The sequence below is a fragment of the Dendrobates tinctorius genome, unplaced genomic scaffold (assembly GCF_039654945.1).
Source record: "Dendrobates tinctorius isolate UK_male_01 unplaced genomic scaffold, ASM3965494v1 ptg000016l, whole genome shotgun sequence".
Taxonomy (NCBI): domain Eukaryota; kingdom Metazoa; phylum Chordata; class Amphibia; order Anura; family Dendrobatidae; genus Dendrobates; species Dendrobates tinctorius.
This window is the reverse complement of record NW_027361684.1, coordinates 63,818,685-63,829,587: the sequence shown is the minus strand read 5'-3', so window position 1 is coordinate 63,829,587 and position 10,903 is coordinate 63,818,685.

The following is a 10,903-nucleotide window of genomic DNA, read 5'->3' as shown; positions in this document are numbered from 1 at the left end:
AAGTGACTGATGTCCTTTCAGCAGCTGATATATATTTCATGCCTTTTACATGTTGCTTTTGTAGCAACCATACATGGTGAGTGGATTCCTTTCCTTGCCACCATTGTTCACCGATTAAGACCCTATTTTGCTTCTTTTCATTCCCAGTTTCTTGTTTGCATCTTACCGCATGGATAGCATGCTTTGCCACATGCTGAATTCACTGATGAGTGATTTGCAGTTGATTGGATCGCACCTGGACCATCATGGCTACCATGGGACACACTAAAAGCATAAACAGAGAGTGCAGGGCCAATTGTTAAAGTAACCAGCTGTAGACTGCCCTTGATAGGGCAGGAGCAAAAGGGAATTCAGGTTAGTACAGACCATATAAGGAATCCTTGGGGCAGAATCATATGCCTTTCCCTGGACATCTGCAAGACACTACCTGAGATGCTCATATTGCCACCAATTTACTATCAATGCGTGAAAGTGTTCTATTTTTATAATAATTGCATGTATAAATCATAAACACATCACTGTGGACAATTTTAGTATGATTGATTGAGTCAATAGTGCACCTTAAGTCCATTAACAATTATGCACATATTATACATTGACTCATATTCCTTAGTACCCAACTCTGAGATCAATTTTAGTTACTGTCTTAACCTTTATAGGTGTTCTATGGGTTCTATCAGTACTTTACCTATGTCCAATTGAACTGAGCTATTGGACACTGAGACAGGTGACCATTTGATCATAAACTGTAACAATCCAGTGATCGCGCTTGGCAGTTTACCTGTCCCATTATGGAGAACAGTGCACTATTCATCTCCATTTACAAACATATATCATGTGGAGATACTCATGCACTTTTGCCCTATTTGTATTTTTTTTTACTAATTATTGTGTTATTGTATTTTAACCCCATTACTCCCAAGGGTGGTTTGCATGTTAATGCCCAGGCCAATTTTTACAATTCTGACCACTGTCCATTTATGAGGTAATAACTCTGGAACGCTTCCATGGATCCCACTGATTGTGACAAATTTTTTTCGTGACATATTGTACTTCATGTTAGTGGTAAAATTTCATTCATATAACTTGCGTTTATTTGTGAAAAAAATGAAAATTTGGTGAAAATTTTGAAAATTTCACAATTTTCCAACTTTTAATTTTTATGCTCTTAAATCACAGAGCTATGGCACTCAAAAAACTTAATAAATAACGTTTCCCACATGTTTACTTTACATCAGCACAGTTTGGGAGCCAAAATTTTTTTTTTTCGTTAGGAAGTTATAATGGTTAAAAGTTGACCAGCGATTTCTCATTTTTACAACACCATTTTATTTTTAGGGACCACATCACATTTGAAGTCACATTGAGGGGTCTATATGATAGAAAATACCCAAAATTGACACCATTCTAAAAACTGCACCCCTCAAGGTGCTCAAAACAAGATTCAAGAAGTTTATTAACCCTTCAGGTGCTTCACAGGAATTTTTTGAATGTTTAAAAAAAATGAACAGTTAACTTTTTTTCACAAAAATAATTACTTCAGGCTCAATTTTTTTATTTTACCAAGGGTAACAGGAGAAATTAGACTGGAATAGTTATTGTGTAATTTGTCCTGAGTTCACTGGTACCTGATATGTGGGAGGAACCACTGTTTGGGCGCAAGGCAGAGCTCAGAAGGGTAGGAGCGCCGTTTGACTTTTTCACTGCAAAATTGGCTGGAATTCAGATCGAATGCCATGCCACATTTGGAGAGCTCCTGATGTGCCTAAACAGTGGAAACCCCCCACAAGTGGCCCCATTTTGGAAACTAGACCCCCCATGGAACTTATCTTGATATGTGGTGAGCACTTTGAACCCCCAAGGGCTTCACAGAAGTTTATAACGTACAGCCATACAATTAAAAAATTATATTTTTTCCACAAGAATGATCTTTTCATCCCCAATTTTTATTTTCCCAAGGGTAGAAGGACCCCAAAAGTTATTGTGCAATTTGTCCTGAGTACGCTGATACCCCATATGTGGGGGGTAAACCACTATTTGGGCGCATGGCAGAGCTTGGAAGGGAAGCAGCACCATTTGACTTTTTTGGCTGGAATTGAGATCGGACGCCATGTTGCGTTTGGAATGCCCCTAATGTGCCAAAACAGTGGAAACCCCCCAATTCTAACTCCAACCATAACCCCAATGCACCCCTAACCCTAATCTCAGCCCTAACCCTAGCCCTAACCAAAACCCTAGCCCTAACACTAACCCTAGCCCTAACTTAACTCTAATGGAAATATGGAAATAAATACTTTTTTTTATTTTATTATTTTTCCCTAACTAAGGGGGTGATAAAGGGGGGTTTGATTTACCATTTATAGCGGGTTTTTATATTTGGCAGCTGTTGCACACTAAAAGACACTTTTTGTTGTAAAAATAGTTTATGCATCACCACTAGTGTTGAGCATTCCGATACCACAAGTATCGGGTATCAGCCGATATTCGCTGTATCGGAATTCCGATACTTAGTTCCGATACTTTTTTCATATCGAATACCGGAATCGGAAGTTCCCATAATGATATGAGCCCGCTCGATTTGATGCAGCCAATGGGAATCCTGAGAAGTGTGGGAACATCCTGTTAGGCATGTAGGCATGTTAACTATTGGCATGGCTGTGATTGGCTGCTGAAATGATGTCATGATGCACTATAAAAGCCACCGCCGCCGCCATTTCTGTTCACTCTGCTGTGAATTCAGTTAGGGACAGGCTGCTGTTGAAGACTGTGAGGGACAGTTAAAAATAGCGATTCTCAAAAAAAATTGTGCTTTACCCAGGCTACATAAACCACCACTGTAGCTTTGTTTTGCCTAGCAGCAGTGTTCACAGCTGTCTGCAAGGGCTGTGTGAGTGCAGCTCATGCTGTGTAGTGGGTCCTTCAGCCACATCTGGATGTAGGCCGCCCAGCGTGCTTCATACATATTTTTCTTTTTTAGCTGCTTATTTTTCATAAATTCTATCTAGTGTGCTTCCATCCGTATCCATATACCTTGGTTGGAAACACTAGTAGTAGACAGCGGAGCCTTTCTGCAGCCTTTCAGTGCTAGTGCCCACTTTTCTGCACTGCTCACGGCTGTCTGAGAGGTCTCTGACTGTGTGTGAGTGCAGCTCATGCTGAGTAGTGTGTCCTGCAGCTACGTTTGGTTGTAGGCCGCTCAGCGTGCGTCACTGCCTCACATATATTTTTCTTTCATAGCAGCTCATTTTTTATTCTCCTATTAGTGTGCATCCATCCGTATCCATATACGGTGGTTGCAAACGCTATAGGAGTAGACAGCTGAGCCTTTCTGCAGCCTTTCAGTGCTAGTGCCCATTTCTCTGCACTGTTCACGGCTGTCTGAGAGGTCTCTGACTGTGTGTGAGTGCAGCTCACGCTGAGTAGTGTGTCCTGCAGCTACGTCTGGTTGTAGGCCGCTCAGCGTGCATCACTGCCTCACACATTTTTCTTTTATTGCAGCTCCTTTTTTTTCTCCTATTAGTGTGCCTCCATCCGTATACATCTACATTGGTTGGTTGCAAACACTTTATAGGAGTAGATAGAGGAGCCATTTTTCTGGCTTGTGCCCTTCAGCTGCAGCCAGATTAGTATTACACAATTTTTTTGGAGCCTCATCTTTTGCATTGTAGGTTACCTGCCTGCATTGGAATAGCTCCAAAAAGTTTGTAATACTATCACTTTGAATTCTTTGGTCACATCCTTTCAGTTTTTTTAAAAAACAAAAACAAAATAAAGTTCAACAAACACTACATTTGACAGTTGTGTAGGCCACATTAGCTCCTATTAAAGTGTAGTCCACACACACACTTCATAAAATTAGTGTTTCTTATACCTGTTACCAGCTGTTCAGGAATAAGCACACTAAGCCCCCCTTTGTACTTTTCTGCTTATCTTTATCAGTCTAGCAAGATGAAGAGGGCAGGGAGTAAGGCACGTGGGCGTGGGCGTGGAGTTTCAGCAGGGAGAGGACGTGGGGATTCTGCAGGGAGAGGACGTGGGGATTCTGTTCCTGCTACTGGCACCAGTGAGTCAGCATCCCCCAGTTTTACCAGGCTACAGTCCTTTATGCACAGCTTTGTAGGACCTCGCCGTATCCCACTGCTGCGGGAGGAACAAATTGAAGCCGTTGTTGGATGGATGGCAGCTAACGCATCGACTTCAATGACTTCCACGTCCTCTCAGGGTCAGAGCACCGTAGAGCAACCATCTGTCTCTTCACCACCTGCCAAAGTGCCTAGGCATTCAGAGAGCCCTGGACAGGAGCCATCACAGTCTCTACTTCTGTTCTCTGAATCTGTTGGCTTGGAAAGAGGGGGCCAGCCAAGCAGCATTCAAGAATGTGAAGAAGAGGGAGTATGCAGTGATGCGCAACTTCTTTATCCCTCGGAATCTGAAGAGGCGGGGGGCCAGTGCCTATGGTCAGCATACCTCAGTACGCATCAGATGATGACGTGACTTAGTTACCACTTTCTGGTGTGTACGGTGCTGGCAAGACAACCCAGGAGAAGCAGGTGTTTGAAGAGGGAGTGTAGCTGATGAAGTCCTTGACCCATCATGGCATGAGGAACAGGAAGGTGGTGGGAGCAGCTCTGAGGAAGAGATTCCCCGAACGGCCAAAACAGGAGGGAGATGGAGGGGGCAGACTTGGTTGCCTGTAGCCTCCACTTCGGCACCAGGTAGGAGTATTCCTCTTTCAAAAGGCAAAACGGGCGCTCCCAAGACTTGCAGTGCGTGGTCCTTTTTTGACACAGTTGCAGATGACATTTGCTTTGTGAAATGCAAGCTGTGTCATCAGAAAGTCAAAAGAGGGAAAAATGTCAGCAACCTCAATACCACAAATATGTGGAAACATGTGCGGACCAAGCACGAGGTGGAGTTACACAGACACACTGAAGACGTAGGCCAACATACAGCACCACCTACCACCTCTTCAGCTCGTGTTGGGGCCTCTTCCTCCAGCTCACACACAGCTGGTTCGGCTTCCTCACAGGATCGCCAAGGAAGAACCTCTGGCAATGTTGTCCGGAGACCCAGTGAACTTCCACCCACAGCACCACGTTCCCAGTCCTCCTCACACTCCCAGGCCACTCTACAGCCATTGGTAGCACAGGCACGGGATAAAAGGCGGCCATACTCGGCAAACCATCCCAGAGCACAGGCTCTGAATGCTGGCATTGCCAAACTACTGGCACTTGAAATGCTCTCATTCAGGCTGGTGGAGACTGACACCTTCCGGGACTTGATAGCATTGGCAGTCCCACAATACACCGTGCCGATCCGCTTTTATTTCAGCAAGCGAGCCGTCCCTGCCCTGCAAAAACATGTGGAGGGAAAAATACAACATGCGTTACTAAATGCCGTCAGTAGCAAGGTCCACCTGACCACCGATGCATGGACCAGTAACCATGGACAGGGACGATACCTTTCCCTCACTGCCCATTGGATCAATGTTGTGGAGCTGGGTACAGATCTGGAGAGTGGCGCTGTACGTGTTCTGCCAACTCCACGGATTGCAGGAATCCAGTCTGTACACATTGACTCCTCCTCCTACTCAAGTTCCTCTGAAACAGCGCAGCAGGAGCCTGTTACGATCGATATGAGCACAGCTGTAGCCAAACATCAAAAGGCCGTACTCAAATTAATTTCTTTGGGGAATCGAAGCCACACAGCGCAGGAGCTCTGGAATGCCATCAAGCAGGAGAGTGACGTGTGGTTTCTGCCAGCGAATCTCCAGCCGGGCTTGATAGTGTGTGACAATGGCCGAAATCTGGTGGCAGCTCTTGGCCTAGGCAACCTCACTCACATCCCATGTCTGGCACATGTGCTGAACTTGGTCGTGCAGAGCTTTCTGAGGGACTATCCGGATCTTGATGCACTGCTGCACAAGGTCCGCATAGAGTGCGCTCACTTGCGACGTTCCAGCACGGCAAGATCGCGCCTTGCTGCTCTGCAGCGCCGATTACGCCTTCCGGAACATCGCATCATATGTGACCTACCCACCAGGTGGAATTCAACGTTACATATGTTGGAGCGGTTGTGTGAGCAGCAGGTAGCAGTCATGGAGTACCAGCTGCATCAGGCGCAAACAAGTCGCACTGTGCACCAGTCACACTTCAGCACCACTGAGTGGGCCTCTATGAAGGACATCTGCCTCGTTTTGCGTGCCTTCGATGATTCCACGCGGATGGCGAGTGCAGATGTTGCACTAGTCAGCATGACTGTCCCTCTTATCTGCCTGCTTCAAAAAACACTGCAAGCACTAAGGGAGGAGGTTTTGGAAGAGGTGGAGGATGAGGAGTCCCAAATGCCATCTGCTTCTGGACATTCTGCGCTACGTGGTTCCTCACAAAGGCCTAGGCAGGGGACACTTTGTGAGGAGGATGAGGAGGAGTCGATGGAGGAGGAAGACATCTGTACAGAGGAGGGAGGTACACAATCCTCTAGTCAGTATGTACAGCGAGGGTGGGGTGATGCAGGGCAGGCAGAGATGACGCATCAAGCAGGGGACAGCATTTCTTTGGCAGTTGGGAGTCTGCAGCACATGGTTGATTTCATGCTGCAGTGCCTGAGAATCTACCGCCGCATCGCCCACATTATCAACACGACTGATTATTGGGTGTACACCCTCCTAGATCCTCACTACCGGGACAACTTACAAAGCCTCATACCACCGCTGACCCGGGAGCGTAAACTGCGGGAGTACCAAGACACACTGGTGCAGTCCATCATGTTTTCCATTCCACCCGACAGCAGTGGTGCTAGTGCTTTACAAAGGAGCTCTGTGCATCGAGGCAGTGGAGGAAACTCGGCACAAAGAGGGAGCAGAGGCGGCGCCTCAGCACAAGGCAAGACCACTATGGCTCAAATGTGGCAAAGTGTAGTGTTTCCGCCACAATTGTCTACACCATCAAAGATGGCTCCAGTCAGCAGGAGGCAACATTTCCGTCAGATGGTGACAGACTACATGTCTTGCCCTGTCAGTGTACTCCCGATCGCTCTTCCCCCTTCAAGTTTTGGGTCTCTAAGCTGGATACATGGCCAGAGCTTAGCCAGTATGCATTGGAGGTGCTGGCTTGCCCTGCTGCCAGTGTATTATCGGAATGCGTCTTTAGTGCCGCAGGTGGTGTACTAACAGACCGTCGCACTCGACTATCTTCCGATAACGTTGACCGGCTTACTTTTCTGAAAATAAACAAGGCCTGGATCTCGCCAGAATTTGCCAGTCCTCTTCCAGAATAAATAATTGGTTGGAACAGTATCCAGGTCTCCTGTTGTGTTCATGTTTCTACCACCTGAACTATAATCCCTGGGCTTCAACACAGCCAGTTGTCGTCTGCACAGAGAAAAACACTAGCTCCTGTGTTAGTGGGGTTCAGTAACACCAGCTGCTCCCCTGCTGTGTGGACGGCAAAGTCTCCTGCTCCATCCACATTCAAACTACTACTGATTTTTAACCGTGCTCCACTTAGGCCTGTGGCTCCACTGTCTCTAGTTTTTCCCCTGGCCTCCAACCCCACCAGTTGCTGCTCTAAAGTGGCGTCTGCACAATCCACTCTTGTTCCAGGGTTACAGGGGCTCTGTCACATCACTGGATCCCCTGATGTGTGTCCAGCAATGTCTCCTGCTCTGTCCACATTCCCATTACTAGTAGTGTGAATGAGGACAGAGCAGGAGACCTTGCCAGACACATATCAGGGGATCAACTGACGTGACTGAGCCCCAGTTACACAGGAACAAGTGTGGATTGTGCAGACGCTACTTCAGAGTTGTACCTGGTGGAGTTGGAGGCCAGGGGAAATACTAGAGACAGTGGAGCTAGAAGCCATAGTGGAGCACGGTTACAATCAGTAGTAGTCTACAACCTATATAAAATCTGCTGCAAGTTCACCTCCGCCTGCTGCATGATTGATCCTGTGCTCCAACATCGCCAGTTGGTGTTCAAAAGTGCCATCTTCACAGAGAAAAACACACTAGCTCCTGTGTTAGTGGGGTTCAGTAACGTCTGCTGTTCCCCTGCTGTGTGAACGGCAATGTCTCCTGCTGCCTCCACATGCCAAAAACATCAGGCCTCAGCCTGCTCCATGCTTCATCCTGGGCTCCAACAATGCCAGTTGATGTTCAGAAGTGCCGTCTTCACAGAGAAAAACACACTAGCTCCTGTGTTAGTGGGGTTCAGTAACGTCAGCTGTTCCCCTGCTGTGTAGACCGCAATGTCTCCTGCTGCCTCCAAATGCCAAAAACATCAGGCCTCAGCCTGCTCCATGCTTCATCCTGGGCTCCAACAATGCCAGTTGGTGTTCAGAAGTGCCGTCTTCACAGAGAAAAACACACTAGCTCCTGTGTTAGTGGGCTTCAGTAATGTCTGCTGTTCTCCTGCAGTGTAGACGGCAATGTCTCCTGCTGCCTCCACATACCAAAAACATCAGGCCTCAGCCTACTCCATGCTTCATCCTGGGCTCCAGAACGCCAGTTGGTGTTCAGAAGTGCCATCTTCACAGAGAAAAACACACTAGCTCCTGTGTTAGTGGGGTTCAGTAACGTCTGCTGTTCCCTTGCTGTGTAGACGGCAATGTCTCCTGCTGCCTCCACATGCCAAAAACATCAGGCCTCAGCCTGCTCCATGCTTCATCCTGGGCTCCAACAACGCCAGTGGGTGTTCAGAAGTGCCGTCTTCACAGAGAAAAACACACTAGCTCCTGTGTTAGTGGGGTTCAGTAATGTCTGCTGTTCCCCTGCTGTGTAGACAGCAATGTCTCCTGCTGCCTCCACATGCCAAAAACATCAGGCCTCAACCTGCTCCATGCTTCATCCTGGGCTCCAACAACGCCAGTGGGTGTTCAGAAGTGCCATCTTCACAGAGAGAAGCACACTAGCTCCTGTGTCAGTGGGGTTCAGTAACGCCAGCTGCTCCCCTGCTGTGTGGATGGCAAATTCTCCTGCTGCCTACACAGTCACACTACTACTGATTTTTTACCATGCTCCACTTATGCCTCTGGCTCCACTGTCTCTAGTATTTTCCCCTGGCCTCCATCCCCGCCAGTTGCTGCTCTGAAGTGGCGTCTGCACGATCCACACTTGTTCCTGGGTTACAGGGGCTCTGTCACGTCAGTGGATCCCCTGATGTGTGTCCGGCAATGTCTCTAGCTCTGTCCACATTCCCATTACTAGTAGTGGGAATGTGGACAGAGCAGGAGACCTTGCCGGACACACATCAGGGGATCCACTGACGTGACAGAGCCTCTGTAACCCAGGAACAAGTGTGGATTGTGCAGACGACACTTCAGAGCAGCAACTGGCGGGGTTGGAGGCCAGGGGAAATACTAGAGACAGTAGAGCCAGAGGCCTAATTGGAGCACGGTTACAATCAATAGTAGTGTACATCCGATCTAAAACTTGCTCCAAGTAGGCCTCAGCCTGCTCCGTGATTGATCCTGGGCTCCAACATCGCCAGTTGCTGCTCAGAAGTGTCTTTGGCATGGGTACTCCCTACTGCCCAGCCTGGTTCCAGCGCGCCTGCTTTTTCCGGGTGTTGTCAACGTCACTTTGCCACCAATACGTTGTCCTGTCGTGTTGCCGTCGGGTTAGCCGAGCCTATGGTGCCCGCAGTTTAGGTGCTTTCTATGTGGGCTGTGGGTTCTGGTAATAAAGGTTGGTTCCGTAGTGCCAATAGGACAAGCACCCCCTGTTGGACTGTGGGTTTCAGTAACTGCTGGTTCTCGGAAGTGTCTTTGGCATGGGCACTCCCTCCTGCCCAGCCTGGTTCCAGCACGCCTGCTGTTTCCGGGTAGTGTCAACGTCACTTTGCCACCAATACGTTGTCCTGTCGTGTTGCGGTCGGGTTAGCCGAGTCTATGGTGCCTGCAGTTTTGGTGCTTTCTATGTGGGCTGTGGGTTCTGGTAATAATGGCTGGTTCCGTAGTGCCAATAGGACAAGCATCCCCTGTTGGACTGTGGGTTTCGGTAACTGCATCCTGCTCGCGGCCTTGCAACTTTGTTGATTATGGGTACCTTGTGCTACCCATATGGGTTCCAGCACCGTCAGCTGGTTCTCGGCAGAGCCTTTGGCCTAGGTGCCTCCTTCTCAGTATCCGAGTTCCAGCAACGTCTGCTTGTCCTTGGTAGTGCTTTGTAGCACAGGTACCTCCTGCTTAGTAACCGTGATCCAGCACCGTCAGCTGGTCCACGTTTGTGCCATTGGCTGTTGTTCCTTCTGCTGCCACTCTGGGTTCCAGCACCGTCAGCTGGTTCTCGGAAGTGTCTTTGGCACAGGCACTCCCTTCTGGCCAGCCTGCTTCCAGCATGCCTGCTGTTACCGGGTAGTGTCAACGTCACTTTGCCACCAATACGTTGTCCTGTCGTGTTGCGGTCGGGTTAGCTGAGTCTATGGTGCCTGCAGTTTTGGTGCTTCCTATGTGGGCTGTGGGTTCTGGTAATAAAGGCTGGTTCCGTAGTGCCAATAGGACAAGCACCCCCTGTAGGACTGTGGGTTTCGGTAACTGCGGCCGGCTCACGGCCTTGCAACTTTGTCTTTTTCATGGGTACCTTCTGCTACCCATCCGGGTTCCAGAACCGTCAGCTGGTTCTCCGCAGTGCCTTTGGCCTAGGTGCCTTCTTCTTGGTATCCGAGTTCCAACACCATCAGCTGGTCCTCGCTAGTTTCATTTGCTCTTGCAGCTTCTGCTACCCATCCGGGTTCCAGCACCGTCAGCTGGTTCTCAGCAGAGCCTTTGGCCTAGGTGCCTCCTTCTCGGTATCCGAGTTCCAGCAACGTCTGCTGGTCCTTGGTAGTGCTTTGTAGCACAGGTACCTCCTGCTTAGTAACCATGTTCCAGCACCGTCAGCTGGTCCACGGTTGTGCCATTGG